Source organism: Muscardinus avellanarius (assembly GCF_963383645.1).
Source record: "Muscardinus avellanarius genome assembly, chromosome: 18".
In the NCBI taxonomy this organism is placed as follows: Eukaryota; Metazoa; Chordata; class Mammalia; order Rodentia; family Gliridae; genus Muscardinus; species Muscardinus avellanarius.
In genome coordinates, this window is record NC_137804.1 from 47936326 (window position 1) to 47952990 (window position 16665).

Sequence of the window (16665 nt, forward strand, 5' to 3'; positions counted from 1 at the left end):
TGGAAAGTGCTAACGAGAGAGAATTTTTGAGAGAGTTATGAGCAATGAAATCGTGTGGTGCTACACGCCTGTCATCCCAGTCCTTAAGAGGCTGAGATGGGACGATTGTAGGTTTGAGGCCAGCCTCTGCAACTTAGCAAGGCCCTCAGCCACCTAGGAAGACACTGTTTCAAAAGAAAAATTTGAAAGGGCTGGGGTGTAGCTCAGAGGCAGAATGCCCCTGGGTTTTATCCGCCCCCCTCACCAAAAAAAAAAAAAAAAAATACACTGAACAAATAAGAACAAGAACCACCCAAGTTCCAACATATTGGGAGTACCGAGAGTCAAATTTTGAAGTGGTGATCGCAATACTAACTCCGTGGGGTGATGTGCTGTGACTTAGAAATGATAGCTTTTGAGGTCCTGCCGGTGTAGACGCCTGGTGGATTAAAGAGACTTCAGAGGGGCGTCTACATAGATTGTGTTGCAGATTTGTCAGAGGCGAGCTTGGTCGCTCATTGATTCTGCGTGACCTCTGTTTTCTTGCTCTTGAAGAAATGCCCTGATTGGGTGGGTTAATCAGGAAGTGTGGTATTAGAGCCAGTACTGATAAGACGTTTAAATCAATTTGCTTTTTCCAAGAGCATCTATGAGGATTCTCAATGTACTGAGAACCATCAAATGGGAACTTCTGCTTTAATGAAATATGTTGGGGGCAACCATGAAACTCATCAAATATCCCTGTCCCTTTAATACTAATCTCAGAGACAGTTTTATAAGGGATATATATATATATATAATATATAAAAGATGTATATATATACGTATATATAATATATATAAAAGATGTATATAGCTCTTGTAATTTATTTGCTTTGAACCCAGGGGCATTCTACCTCTGAGCCACATACATCCCCAGCTCTTGTTGTTGTTGTTGTTGTTGTTGTTATTATTATTATTATTATTATTATTATTATTATTTGAAACAGGGTCTCACTTTGTTGCTAAGGCTGGCCTCAAACCTGTGATCTATCACCTCAACCTCCCAAGCCCCAGGATGACAGGTGCGCACCGCCCTCCACAGCTAATGATCCTTTTATCTAAAGAATATTTACAGGTACCCACCTGGCCAGGCACCGAGAGGCATGGAGGTGCAAGGGTAGAAATACACGAGCATCTTTCCTCCCAGAACTGCCTCCGTATTTAAATGAATTTTGAGGCTCTAGCTAGTAAATACTTCCAACTTCAAACAGGTGAACAAGTCCCAAAGAAATAGCAATAGAATGTGTATCTCCCTTAACCTGCTTCCTCCAGCTCTCTTTGGCTGTGGTTGTGTATACTTAAACCTACTGATCATTAAGTGCTTTAAAAAATCTTATCAAGTATGGGGAAAGTAGCCGGTGTTGAGACATAATGGGTGCCGGACTAGTCTTGAATTTATCATCAAACATGCTAAGCCGATGTGCAGACAGAGTTGGTGGTCTTGCGACAAACTTGATAAGAAAATAGAATCAATGAGTATGTAGGACCTGAAATCAGCACAGGACGCGTTAAATCCTGTACAGGAAGGTCTCCTGGTCGTCGGTGTGTCTGTAAATGTTAAAGAAAAAGAGTGAGTTGAATGTCATAATACTCTGTCCCTCTCCCCTGCAGACTAATGGATCTGCACAATTAATATATTGTACAGTGATCGTTTTTAACATAGATTCTAGACATAAGTACTGATGAAAAATTGCTCACAGGGGCGACTCCAAACACATCCCTCCGCAGTTTCTGGAAGGCTCCCTCCCCACACACGTTGGCCAGGAGAAGTGGCTCATTGTGTCATTTGAGGGAAATGGTGTGTTGGGCGTGAAAGGTTGACTGTCCCCGTGTGGCTTCTGGGCCCCGCGTACAGAATTCTTAAATCCTGAAAAATCATCTCTCCTTGTTACAGGATGACGGTGGAAAAGATATGACACGTATTTTAGGCTTAGTTTGTTTACTTTTGGAAAATATAGAACAAGTATTTTAGGCCTAGTTTCACTTGTGGTAAAGTGGGGCTTTAAGAACATGTGTGTCTAATGGTCTAAGCAAGGGCGTTTAAGTCATCCTCTCGGGATCTGCTTCTCAGTGATGGAACCACATATCTTTCTCTGGCTCTGGATATGATTTTTCAAAACCTGTGGCATTCAAACATTTTCATACGAAAAGGAATGTTACGAGCAATTCAGTTTTTTGTTTATATTTGTTTTTAGATGTTGACTTTCCTACGTGGTCCATTTTTCCTTCCTTCCTTCCTTCCTTCCTTCCTTCCTTCCTTCCTTCCTTCCTTCCTTCCTTCTGTCCTTTCTTCTTTTCTTCCTTCCTCCCTTCCTTCTTTTAGTACTGGAAAATGAACCCAGGGGCATTCTACCTCTGAGCACATCCCCAGCTCCTGTTGTTGTTGTTGTTGTTGTTGTTGTTGTTATTATTATTATTATTATTATTATTATTATTATTATTTGAAACAGGGTCTCACTAAGTTGCTGAGGGTTTCATTCTGTTGCTAAGGCTGGCCTCAAACCTGTGATCTATCACCTCAACCTCCCAAGCCCCAGGATGACGGGTGCGTACCGCCCTCCACAGCTAATGATCCTTTTATCTAAAGAATATTTACAGGTACCCACCTGGCCAGGCACCGAGAGGCATGGAGGTGCAAGGGTAGAAATATACACGAGCATCTTTCCTCCCAGAACTGCCTCCGTATTCCATCTTTGGACCTAACTCTGTGGCCCAGAACGTGTTTTCTGGCAAGCTAAATTGTACTGGTCCAGTAAGACATTTGCAGGAACTACGTGCTCTTGTTCCTGTCTGTTCACACAGCGAGGGCAAGAGTGGGCACACTTATTTACTGATGTGATTACTGTCTGCTGCAATGGAGTGCTTTGAAGGGGGAACTGGAAGAGCTTTGGCGGTGCTAGGATTTTATAAGGCTTGTTTATCACGGCTACGTCCTCTCAGATCTGATATGCTCACCCAGTCTTGGGAAAGGAAAGAAAATGAAAATCTGTGAGAGGAAAGAAAAGGGAAAAATAAAAGAATAAACCTAGAAAGTGCCTAAAGGAACCAAGATTGTCCCTGGCAATCGGAATTAGACCTCGCCGGCATCATCCGGCTTTCTGTGCACATTTATGCCTGCATCCATTTTTCTCAACAAATATATTTTTATATTGGGCGCTGTGGATGTGTGGGGATGGGTATAGTACTAGGGATGGAACCCAGTGGCGTTCTGCCTCTGAGCTACACTTGCAGCCCTCTTTCATTCTTTGATTTTGAAACGGGTCTCACTGAATTGCAGAGGGTCTCACTAAGTTGCAGAGGGCCTCACTAAGTTGCAGAGGGCCTCGCTAAGTTGCTGAGACTAGCCACAAACCTGTGAGCCTCCTGTCTCAGCCTCCCAAGTACTAGGATTACAAGTGTGTGCCTCCATATCCAGCTGGGAGCTCTCTTTAGGCCAAGTACAGGACTAAATGTAGAAATAAAAAAAGATATACTAGTCCCTGAACTCATAACATTTCCTTTTAAAATTATTATTATTGTTATTGTTATTGTTGTTGTTGTTGTTAGTGTTATTATTGGTGTGGGGGATACTGGGGATAGAACCCAGGGGCATTCTACCTCCAAGCTACACCCCCTGCCCTATTTTTTATTCTTTATTTTTGAAATAGGGCTTCACTAAGTAGCTGAGGCTGTCCTCCAACCACGATACCCCGGTCTCAGCCTCCCAAATGCTGGGATTACAAGCGTGCGCCACCACGCCTGGCTTGAGCTCACAGAGCCTCTAGTAGACCAAGGATTCTCCCTCTCGTCCCCATGAGCATTTTTGCCTAGATGACTCACTACCGCGGGATACTTCCTGTGTATCATGGACCGTAGGATGTCCACCAAGCAACATCTTTGGCCTCTACCCACTAGATATCAGTAGCGACCTCCACCCTCATTACCTGCAGACTTTGGCCAACTTGTCCCCATCCGCAAAGAGAACGGCCTCTAGGAACTTGGTCATTACCATCGGCTTCCACCAGATCTCCCCATGACTGCACTGCCCATCCTTCCAGACACTGCTGCGTTCACCTCGGGTCTTTTCAATTGCTTTCTCTAAATATACCGACACAACCAGCGTCACAGAGCCAAGCCGGGCATTCCGAGCCTTCATGCTGTAATTACCCCTCACCTTTGCGCGGCGCTTTGCCATGGTGAGCAGTTCATTTGATTCTAGAGGCCAGCATGAGGCAACTGCAAGAACTCATTCCTCCTGCATTCAAGGCAGGAGTAAATGACAGGCATTCAGAATAGCTCTGTGTCCAAATTAGTGCAGCTGAGATTGACACTCACGCGCCCTCACTAAAATCCCAGCAATTTTCTACAAAATTTAGTGGGACGATGGTAAGTATGTGGAAGGCACGCTTTATCTCTTTGAGGCTGTTTTGGACACTGAGTGCAGTCCAGCGGTGGATGGAGACCCGGGCCCGGGAGGTGCAAAGACCTAGCCTCCTAACCCAGCACCTGCTAGCTGGGTGCTTGGGGTCCATTTATACTCTCTGAGGCTCCTCAATTTTCAAAGCTAGGAAGCGCTAGCGCGGTGGAGAGAGAGCAGGTTTGGGTGGGCGGCAAGTGGGTGTGAAGGATAATCTCAGCGGGCAATTACTGGTGACCTCCTGCTTGTCTGACCTCTGGCTGGAGACCCCGAAACCCTGAAACGTCATTTCCTCAGGCCAGAAAGCAGACGACCCGAGCTATGAGGTGACTTTCCCAAGACCTCGTGGTGATTTGGGTACAAATGAGGCAGGACATGGTGTTCCTTCAGCGCAGCCAGCGGAGGGACCACTTCAAATGGCAGGGGATAGATTGATGGATCTGGCTCACGCCTGCTACATACGAATTTTGGTTTATAAGCAGATAACTAGGTGCCTGAGATAGGTCCCTGTATTTGTGTGTGTGTGTGTGTGTGTGTGTGTGTGTGTGTGTGTGGTACTGGGGATGGAACCCAGAGGCATTCTACCTCCAAGCTATACCCCCAGCTCTATTTTTTATTCTTCATTTTGAAACAGGGTCTCACTGAGTTGCAGAGGGCCTCACTAAGTAGCTGAGGCTGCCCGCGAACCGCGATCCTCCGGTCTCAGCCTCCCGAATGCCGGGATGACAAGCGTGCGCCACCACGCCGGGCTCCGGATGAGCTATTAAAAGGCACCAGTGACTCTTGAGACCCTGGCATGTTTTCTAAGATGAAAGGCTTTCCAAGCATGTTTCTCTGGCAGGATTCCCAATAAGAACACTGGCTTTTGTCTGCATTGCTTCAGAGCACCGGACTTGCAGACGGAGGAAATAGAGAGGAATCCTGGCTCTAAGACTTAGGATGATGCGAAGTGCTAGACGATGCTTCTACCCTCCAGGCCTCAGCTTCTCCATATGCAATACAGGAATAAGGAGTCCCCCTCCCTGGACTTACAGGATGGATTGCTCCCATAACTGGCAGGGGAGTTCTTTAGAGACCGAGGAAGTAGCCATTAGTGCCGTCGTCTGGAGTCCAAGTCCATTGTGCGATCGGTTTTCACTCCAGGCCCTTGATGAGGGTATGAGATTACAGGAAATGGCTTCCCCAAGTCTTCCGGGAAAAGGACCGCAGTGATGGGGTGGGTCTAAAGGAGCCAGGATTGCTTTGAAGGGTCATTCTCTCTCTCCAGGGGAGACTCAGGCCGTCTTCTAAATCACAGAGACGGTAGAAATGTAATAAAAACCAAATGTAATGCAGATAAAGCTATTCCCCGCATCCGGCACGTCAAGGGGATGCTCTGAAGTTTCCCTCTGTCCCTCCTGCAACCCTGGCACCTCCATGAGTCCTGGCATCTCCCACTCGGTGGGTAATCCTCAGAGGAAGATCGACAGGTCCCTGGGATCTCAGCCACCACCGGCTCATCCTGTGTGGCTGTAACCCTCTTCCCTCTCCCTGGATTCCAGAAGCTTCGGGGAGGAAAGGGGGATTGACAAATCGTGTTTTTCTCTCCTCCCAGGGGATGGAGGACGGCTCGGGGGCAGCCTCTCCCTGCCTGGCCCGCCCTGGGTCCTTCATTAGCCCTCGCTGCAGGAAATTCAAAGGTTCCTCTTGTCTCATGTTTTATTTACCAACACGCCTCCTGACACTTTTGAAAACCAGAAAATTCACTTAGCTCATATTTTTTTTTTCTGAAGACCACGGTGGGCTGGCAGCCCTCCCCCAAGCCCCCCTTCCCCTCAGCCCACCTCTTCACTCCTCTGATACTTACAGACACCTCATTTTCTGGGACATTTGGGACATATCCTTCTTACCTGTGCTGGGCCAGTCCCCTGATACAACTCTCTACCCCTCTCCTGTTGCCTCAAATCGACTCAAAGACAATATTTCTCACTCTTCTTCCCTGTTGGTCTCTTCAGAAGGGCAGCAGCGCTTACTGAACCATTCGCCCATCATTCATTCACTCATTCATTCATTCACTTACACACTCTTTGGTATTATGCAAAAGCAGCTGTGTACCTGACACCACATTACGGGTGGGGCTTCAGAGGTAACTCAGAGGGACCCAGTCCCTGGCCTCATGAGATCTGCAGTGTACCGAGGGGGCACTCATTCAATTTAACAGTTCCCCCCCAAAAAAGTGGTTTGATGATCATAGTAGTACATGCTAAAAATAGAGCTGCGTTGTCTTCGGTACTAATTATATTACGGGCACTACTCCAAGTGTTTTATGCATATTATTAATTCATTTAATCCTCCCAACAGCCCTTTGAGCAGGTCAAAAGAGAAAAGGATTAGAGCCCATAAACTCCGAAGGGCACAGGCTCCTTTTGCATATCCAGCAATGATGGGATGGCGGATGAGGCCCCAGGTCGAGATGGCAAGCGGTCGTCATTATCGTTTATGCAGCGCTGGGTGCTTACCAAGTCCCACGTGCTTGACCTCACAGGGCCTGGGCCTTCTGGGCACCACAAGGGAGCACCAGGATTATCCTCAAGGATAAGGAAATGACAGAGAGGGGCTGGGCCACAGCTGTGCCTTTTGTCACCGGGGACCCTAAGATGGCGCTGAGGAGTCTTTGGACCCATCCAAACTTGGGCATCAGAGCTGGGCTTTCATTTCCTCCTGGACTAGTTCCATTTTTGAACCTCAGTTTCTTCATGGGTGACGTGGAGAAAGAAAGCTTTGAAAGAGGGGAGGGATGCTGGAAGGTCCTCTGTATGTACCTATGTGGCACCCAGGACTCTACATAAATCATGGCTATTGTTGGCTGTTAAACAGAAGCAAACTTCGAGTCTTGATTCTCAAATTATAGTTAGGATCCTGACTGCCGTGAAATGACAGATTCGTTACTGTAAAGAGAAACCTACTCCGAATACTTTTGAAGTGAGTTTTAATTTAACTTCGCATAAAGATCTTGGCACTTTATTAATTAGTTTTGTTGTTCAACAAGTATTTATTAATATTCCACTAAGTGCCAGGAACTTTCCCAAACACTGGGATTGTAGGAGTCGTACGTGTGATTCAGTCGGGTAGGGAAGAGAGCCAATGAACAAATTTGCTTTATTTATTTTTATTTTTAATTTTATTTTTTTAGTGGTACTGGGGGTAGAACCCAGAGGCTTTCTACCTCCGGGCTATACTCCCAGACCTATTTTATATTTTATTTGGAAACAGGGTCTCACTAAGTTGCTGAGAGCCTCACTCAGTAGCTGAGGCTGGCTTCAAGCCCATGCAATCCTCCTGTCTCAGCCTCCCAAGCACGGGGATTACAAGCGTGCGCCACCACGCCCGGTGTTTCATTTATTTTTAAAATTTTCTTTCTATAGTTGTGGTGCTGGGGATGGAACTCAGGGCCTCACACATGCTGGGCAAAATGGGCAAAAGTTACTTTAGGTTTCAGCTGTTGTCATTGTTTAAGATGGTAACTCTCTGAAGGCATTTTTGCTTTACCACCAAGCCACACTCATAACCCTGGAAAATGTTGGCTAGAATAACAGCTATGGAGACATCTAAAACAGATAGCGGGGAAGGGCCATTCTTTCCATATTTTAATACAATGATTCACACGGTAAATGTAAAAGCAGACAACTATAAAAAAAATTGGAAGTACATACGGCTATTTTCATCTTTGTGAGTTTTAAGATTTTTCTCCCTAGGCTTTCTTTAAAATGAAGAGTTCCCCGACTCTGAGAGGATTCAAAGATTGCTGACCACACTGGTACGCCCTCTCCAGTTTCCCCAGAAGTTGTGACCACTGCAGGCCGGTGGTACTTCACGGTTGACAAAGCCTACATCATTCCACACAAAACACACAGATGACTTGTATGTTGAGTTATCCATCGAGTGCGGAAAACTCCGGCTCAGAAAGGTCATTTGCAATTGCCCATTGTTTTATCCCTGATAAACAGCGATGCACAGACCAAGGCTCAGGTTATCTCTCTACCGTCCACGTGGACTAGACCTTGAGCCATTTGACGGTCCCCATAAATCCCAGAAAAGAAAGGCAAGGGCGGAAAAGACCTGCACGATTTTATCATTCCTCGGGGAACTTGTAACTTGTCAAAGTTACTTTAGGTTTCAGCTGTTGTCATTGTTTAAGATGGTAACACTCTGAAGGCATTTTTTCTTTTAGCCTCATTCTTCCATTTTGACCAAGATGTTGTTAAGAATGAAGGCAGAAGAAATGGTACAAAAGTAAGTGGCGTGTGTAAAGCATGCAGCTCCGGTTTCAAGGTGGCTTTATAGACATTTGTTTAAAAAAATCCTTATTAGTCAAGAATACAAACAACAATAATTGCTGGTAAAGATATGGGGGAGCCGGGCGTGGTGGCGCAGGCTTGTAATCCCCGCGCTTGGGAGGCAGAGACAGGAGGATCGCGCAGGTTCGAAGCCAGCCGCGCTGGCTTAAGAGACCCTGTTTCCAAATAAAAATATAAAATAGGTCTGGGAGTGTAGCCCGGAGGGAGAAGGGCTTCCAGGAACCCCAGTACCACCAAAAAAAAAAAATAAATAAATAAATAAAAGAGATACATGGGGAATAGAATTCTTCATACACTCTTGGTGGGATTGTAGCTTAGTCCAGCCACTATGGGGATCAGTATGGAGATTCCTCAAACGATGGAATGGAGCCATCATAAGACCCAGCCATACCACTGCTGGGTATCTTTCCAAAAGAATTGAAGTCCAGATACTCTAGTGAATCATGCATATCCACGTTTAGAGCCAGACAATTCACAACAACCAGATTGTGGAACCAACCCCAGCGTCTGTCAAACTGCTGAATGGATGACGAAAGTGCGGCCCAGACACACAGTGGAATTTTACTCAACCACAAAGAACAAAATTTGGTCACTTATAGGGAAGATAGAACTAGAGAATATTGTGTTAGGTGAGATCAGCCGGGCTCAGAAAGCCGAGGGGGGTGTGTTTTCTGTCATATGTGGAAGCTAGGGAGAAAAGGAGAAACGAAGAAGACTTTGGATAGAGGGAGAGAGAAAACAGTGGAATAATGGAAGGGGATTTGGGGAGAGTGAGAAGGAGAGAGGGGGAAAGAGAATTGATGAAGGAAACAGTTCAAATAATACTATGTTCATATATGAAGGTATCATGAGAAAACCCTCTAATGTGTGGGTGGGGGGAGCGGGTGGGATAGGAAAGGAATCTCACCAAGTTTGCACACTTGTATCATTTTGAACCTCATTAAGATAAGGTATAATTATAATTTGACCGGTAAAAGTAGGGGAAAAAACACCTTGTTAGGCTATTATGGAATTTTCTGAACTCAGTTTTAGTTTCAAAAGGGACCTTTAAAGTATTTATTCCAAATAAGCTCTCTTTTTAATACTTTTTAAAAATTTAAATTGGGGAACAATTTCATTTTTTCCTGGCTCAAAACAGAAACCATATCCCAGTGAATTATACCAGCTAAATGTCCGATGTGTAACTTGAAAATTCAATATCTCTCTAAATTCTCTCAGTGGCCTTCAAACAATACTATAATCTCATAACCGAAGTATAAGTGCAAATCTGTTAAAAGAAAAGAAATGGCCTATCTAATTATGAGCACAACTGGGTTCAACCCAGCCGTTTCTGCCCTGGACTCTAAAATGGCCTCATTAATTTTCTAGCCTTATTAGATTGAGATTAAAATTCACATTACACTGTTCAAACTCCACTTGGAATTATTTACATAGTGAAATAATGACATTTCATACTATCATAATTGGTCAAGCCCCTGTTATCTCATGCACCCCCGCCTTTCCCCACAAGTGCATTGAATTCTCCACCACCCACAACTACGTTAGGAGCCTGTAGTTCAGGAAACTCCCAGGATGTGAGTTGGCATTTGGGGGAAGCAGAACAAGCCCAGAGGGAGTAACACAATGGCACTCTAAGGTAGGAGACCCCAGGAGCTCTGACAAAGCAGAAGAAGACATCTATCCAAAGATATGTCAACCTACGTGTAATTCAAGATTGGCAATTAGGAGGAAATTAGCTCATGGGTAGAAAGTACAGTTTGACTGAAGAGAGTTTTCCCTGTAATTATAACTTGTAAGATGGAACGATTCAGAAATCGTCTTTTTTTATTTCTGTGTCATCGATTTATTTACTGGTACGGGAAACTGAGCCCAGAGACATTCTAACTCCAAGCTACACTTTCAGCCCTATATTATTTTATTTTTTTTAATTTGGAAACAGGGTCTCACTAGGTTGCCAAGAGAGTCTCTCTACATTGCTGAGGCTGTCCTGGAACCTGCCATCTTCCTGTCTCTCTCGGCCTCCCAAGTACAGGAATTACAGAATTGTGCCACCATGACTGGCTGGAAAGCGCCTTTCTTTAGCCTTGGTCATCCAGGTTCTGAGAGTTTGCTTGAGCTGTATTTTCCCCTGGTTAACCATGGTGCCTGCCATGTGCGGACAGGTTCAACCTACCCATTGGAAATACTGCAGGGTGGTGGAATCTGGACTTTGAAAATAATGACATTTTGTCTTTGACAAGCTGGAGAGTAGCTCTTTTAAAAACCTACTCATTGCACTTGTTGGATTAACCCCTCTTTGTCCTTCCATTATTAACCTATTTTGTCCCAGGGTCCCAGATATATTTTCCTGATGTCCTATTTAAGGATGGCTTATATATGTAAAAGATTATCTCCATGTCCTGTTTATAGAACAATCTGTGGCTTTGTTTGATATATGAGCTCTAGATTATTAATCCAACCGGTTTTAATGCACTTGTGCCAATTTTATTAAAATACATGCAGAATTGAAAAATTGGGACTTAATGGGTTAAAAAAAAACTTTAGCTGTGAATGGTGACAGATTCCTGTAATTCCAGTACTTGAGAGACTGTGACAGAAGATTGTAAGTTTGATGCCACCCTCAGCAAATTAGCAAGACCCTGTTTCAAAATTAAAAAGAAAAAAAGGCTGGGGGTATAGTTTGGAAGTAGAACACCCTGGGGCTCTACCCCTGGTACCCAAAACAAAACAAAAGAAACAAGGAAACAAAAACAACAACTTTCTTATGTTCCTAACACGCTGAATACTCATGGAAAGTTGGTGCCCACAACCCACACTGAATCTGCTAGTTGGGTTGTCCATTTGTTCATACAATAATTTCTATTGAAATTAGAAGGAAAGAATGTCTCCGTTTTCTCTCTCTTATTTTGCCTTTGTATATCATTGTGTGTGTGTGTGTGTGTGTGTGTGTGTGTGCAAATGTCCTCAGCTTCAAATGTTAACAGTTTTATCCTGTTCCCAATACATTATTGATTTTGAAAGACACCTGCCACTTTCTTCTCTCACTTTCTTCTGCCACTTTCATCTCTCCCCAGTGTCTAAGACGTGGTGTTTAGTATAGAGTAGGCTCTTAATAAATGTTTGTTGAATGAATAAATGACAACCAGTCAGGATTCGTACTTTCACCCAGAGCACTATATTACTTTGGTACTTTGAAGCCATCTCAGGCTAAGTGGCCAGGTAAAGAGTAAATAGTTTGATAAAATTGAGCAGGAGAACCTAGGAATGGGAGTGGAAAGTTAAAAACTGTAGCTTCTAATTTTTGTGAGTCCTTAATGTAGATTGTCAAAGGGCAGAACTATTAAGTACATTTAACCGAGGGATTTTCATATCATTCCTGCGAGGCAAAGGGTAACCTCTTCATTATGCAGAGGAGAAGGCGGAGGGACTGATGAGTTGAGGAATTTGTTCCAGGTCATAGAACCAGGCAGTGATGGTGTGAGCCTTACTCTCCATCAGTCTGAACCCACAGCAGTGTTCTCAGGGACTATGTAATTGGAAAGGAGTGAGTCTGGGTCCTGACCCTGGTTCTGACCCTGAGGCCTTGCCCTGGCTGTTCACCCCATCCTCCTGAGAAGCCTGCTCTGTACCCTAGCCAGATCCTGCTTGAGCTCTTATTTTATTTCCCCTGCCTTGAAGCCCTTGGTTTCCAACTCTCTCTTGGGACTCATGGTGGCTGCACTGTTCCACTTCAAACCAGGACCAAACACAGTTAAGACCAACAGAAACGGCCTTTTCTCTGGGGTTGGGGTTTCAGATCCAGGCAGGCTCCAGTCTTTCCTGAGGAACTCCTCCACACAGTGTTCCCTGAGGAGGACTGTGGATCGCCATGGGCCTCTTCTGGGTCTTTGCTAAGGGGCGCCATTACCATCTATTACAGTTAAGCTAAAGGGCGTGGAATGTCCCCTCATAGCGCTTGTGTTGAAAGCAGGGTCCCCCAGTGCAGCAATGTTCCGAGTTGAAACCTCTATCAAAGAGGGTTCTGATCTCATCGGTGGGTTAATCCGTTTGGTAGATTAATTGTTTGATAGCTGAATGGTCTACTGGGAGATGCACGTAGTAGGAGGAAGTGGGTCATGAGAGGTGTGCCCTGGAAGGGTTCATCTCTTCCCTCCTTCCCGCTGCCGTGAGTGGAGCAACTCTCCTCTACCAAAGCCTTCTGCCATGTTACTCTGTCTTATCTCAAGCCCAGACCACTGGAGCCAGCCCACCATGGACTGATCCTCTGAAACCTGAGCCAAAATAAATATTTCCTCCTATCAATTGTGCTTGTCAGGTGTTTTGGTTACAGCAATGACAAGCTGACCAGGCTGAGAATGTCTTCTTTAGCTTGTCTCCAAGGATGGACTCGGGTATTATCAGAGGCTATGGCACACGCTCAGGGTCCTCTTCCTTTTTTCTCTCCCGTGATAAGAATTAGGTCCCCGGTGAACTCCTCGGTGTTCTCCCTTTGATTAGTCTCTGACTTCCCAAAGAGAGTTTTCAATCCCCACCAGTTAGGTTTTAGACTCCAGTAATAATGACATTTTATTGAATTCAGGTCTTCTTGCAGGTCTTTTCAGATTTTCAATACAATCCTTTTTATTGTTTTATTTTCATTTTTAGCATCTTGACAGGCCACTGTCTCCTCCTTAAACTTTCTGAGACATCCATATCTCATTGACTGGCATAGTCCTGAGAAGCACAGAAGGTTCGTTTTAATGAGCTCTTGGGTGATGTTTCTTGCGTCTGCTAAAATAAATTAGGTCAAAATAAGATTGAAGAGATCTTCAAGTGCTTTGACGTCTAACAAACTGACTTTATTATATAGAAAACAGAAAAAAAGTGAAGAGAAATTGCTGATTGAGAAAGTAATTGAACTCCTGTGCTTAGTGGAGGATCACAAGTCTCAGTACAGCAAATTCTAATTTGTATTACCTATGAAAGAGGGAGACGGTCCCCTGAAGAATTGCACAGACACACAGAGCTCAAACCGTAGCCCAGACACATTAAATATTTCATAAGCATTGGTACAAGAAGAGAGACTGCTTTTCTGAATCCGTGACTTACAAGTATAAGGCTACATAATTAATTACCTTAGTCTTGGTGGATGCCTTAGATATGACTGATAACATCAGACATGGTCAATTTGATATTGATTGCTTCTCTTCCTTTGTTCTCTCAAAAAGGTGGGATCTTTTAACCCACTTCTTATGAATCATTCTCTTTTAAGAAACTGCATTTTAATTTTCTTTTTTCCCTGTCTCTTCCTAATCCTAGCTATGCACGAACCTTTTGGGAAAATCTGCATATCAGGGGCACTAAACTTCATTTGCTTTGGATATATGATAATGTAATTGAATTGTTGTATTTACTAAAGTCTCATCAAGTCTACCACTAAGATAAATTTATTCTCAAATACATATGTGTTCCTTTGACGCACTGTCCTTTACTTCCCTTTCTTGATACTCTGTTTTAGATTTTATATATCAGTTAGCTTGTGCTGTATAACAAACCATCCGAATATTTAATTGTTTGAAACCACACAACTCATTAAACTCTTGTTCTGTGGATCAGCATTTTAGCCTGATTTCAGCTGGGTATTTTATCTGCTGCTCCTGGATGAGATCACTCATAACTCTATGGCCATTTTTCAATCAAGTGGCTTTCTTTCTAAGGGTCATCTATCTGTGAACTAGGAAAATGGGGGTGACTAGGTCACTTATTTCTTATTATACAGTGGGCTAGCCTGGTTGTGTTCTCTTAGCAATTCACAGGTTATAAGAGAGGAACCAAGAAGCAAGGTCGTTTAAAACTGAGGTCTGGAACTTACTGAATGTCACTATCATTACCTCCGATGGTCAAAGAAAGTCAAAAGGCATCTCATATTTAAACGTTGAGGGAATAGACTCCATTTTTTTTTTTTATAAGAGTAGCTGCAAGGTTCGGGGGCTTTTGTTTGTTTTTTGGTTTTTGTTTTTGTTTGTACTGGGGATTGAACCTAGGGACATTCTACCTTTGAGCAATAACCCCAGCCCTTCTTCTTCTTTTTTTAATCTTAAAACAGGGTTTCACGACATTGCAGAGGGTCTTGCTAAGTTGCTGAGGCTGGCTACACACCTGTTTCAGCCTCCCAGTGTGTGTACTGGGATTACATGTGTGTGCCAGCAGGCTGGTTCCATTTAGACAATATTTCTAGGACTCACCCCATCAACTCTGTCTTATGTTCACAATCCACGCACTTACATCCATCTTTCTTGAGCTTAGAACCATCATAACAGGCCTATCTATTGTTTCTCCTTCCTTCTGAGCCATTTCTATTAGCAAATTGGTCATTTTTCCATGCCATTAATTGAAAGCCTTATGTTCATCTCATAGTCTCCTCTCTAGAGGCCAAGCCACCAAACGCCATGAGAATCTTTCTGAAAATCCCTGTCTCATCTCCCACCTAGATTTCTCCTGGATCTTCTTGTCTCCACTTGTCTCTTTCCAAACATGCAACAGCCCTCTCTCTCTCTCTCTCTCTCTCTCTCTCTCTCTCTCTCTCTCTCTCTCTCTCTCCCAATGATTCTCGCCTATCTCGTTTTCTCTCCTCCCTCAGGAACTTCCATGCCCCCCCAGGCCCCATTACACCAAGCTCAGGGTTTCCTTCTGGAACATACTTTCTACTGGCCTCTACCTCCATCATGACAGCTTTTTCCTGACTTATCTCTCTATCTCCATCTTAGAAGGACCCACTGGGCAATTTCCCTGGGCCCAGCCAAACCAAAGACAACCTGTATGTATGTTACTATCATGCTCAACCCTATCCTACAATGCACCAATCAAAAAAAAAATTAAAAAGATTATCTGTCCATCTCAGGGGCCTTAACTTAATTTCTGATTTTGCCCCAGCTTCCCTGACCAGATTTCCTTTCATTGTCTGCCACTTTGGGTCTTCACCCATCAGTGAAACAAGGCTCTTCTGAAGTCGCCCCAACTTTCCATACCTGCATCGCCTCCTTTGTTTAGTCTCCATTTTTCTCCATCCCTTTTGACTTCTAAATGCTAACCCTCACTCCTCCAAGAATCAGACCAAATCTTATTCTTCCCTCTACAGAGCCAGAAGAGAATCGTCACAATGACTTCTCTTCTGCTGTTCCATGAAGTCTTTTTTGAAGATTTAAAGAAGTTTATTAAAAAGATAGAAATACAGAGGATAGGTACAGCTCCATCCCAGACTGGCACGGAGGGGTGACTCGAATGAATACACCCTCCATGAAGTCTTTATGTATCATTGTATACTTTTCCATGGAACTCTTCTTCATCCCAAATGATCTCAATGTCCACGCATACTAACGCGGTCTGTTCCAACAAAGCTTGACCTCCAGAAGCATCAAGAAGCTGTTCTCTTGGACTTTCCAGTCTCCAATATCTACCCTGCCCTTCAATAACCTAAGGGCAGGGTAGATATTCAACAAAAACCTGTTACGTTGACTTAAATCTCCAATTTCATCAAATGTCCCCCTGGGTGAAGATGACTGTCCTTGTTCTTTTTTTTTTTTTTAAGATTTAAAGAAGCTTATTAGAAATATAGAAACACAGAAAATAGAAATACAGCTCCATACCAGACTGGCATGGAGGGGTGACTTGAAATGAACACACCCTGTCCTTGTCCTTTCAAGAAGCAGGGTTTCTGTGATTTGTCAGGTTCACACAGCCTAATGCTTACATGGCCAGGATGGAAATAGAGTTCTTAAACTCTGAACGGATCCAGCGTTTTTTTTGTTTTTTTTTTCTAGACTTTATATGCTCTTAAGTTCCTGCCAAATGATTCCCATTATGCCAAGTTCTAGGAAAGTGCTGCATTCCCTCCTCCGGCAGAGTCCTCCCTGACACCTCCCTTCCCACCAT

The 16665-nt window shown here is 44.0% G+C and overlaps 1 protein-coding gene across 2 annotated transcripts in view; it reads left to right on the forward strand.

Annotated features, from left to right (window-relative positions):
* SYNPR (synaptoporin) overlaps positions 1-16665 on the forward strand; it is a gene marked incomplete at both ends in the record, with an annotated part of 324123 nt that overhangs the window by 153278 nt on the left and 154180 nt on the right. The window lies entirely within an intron of this gene.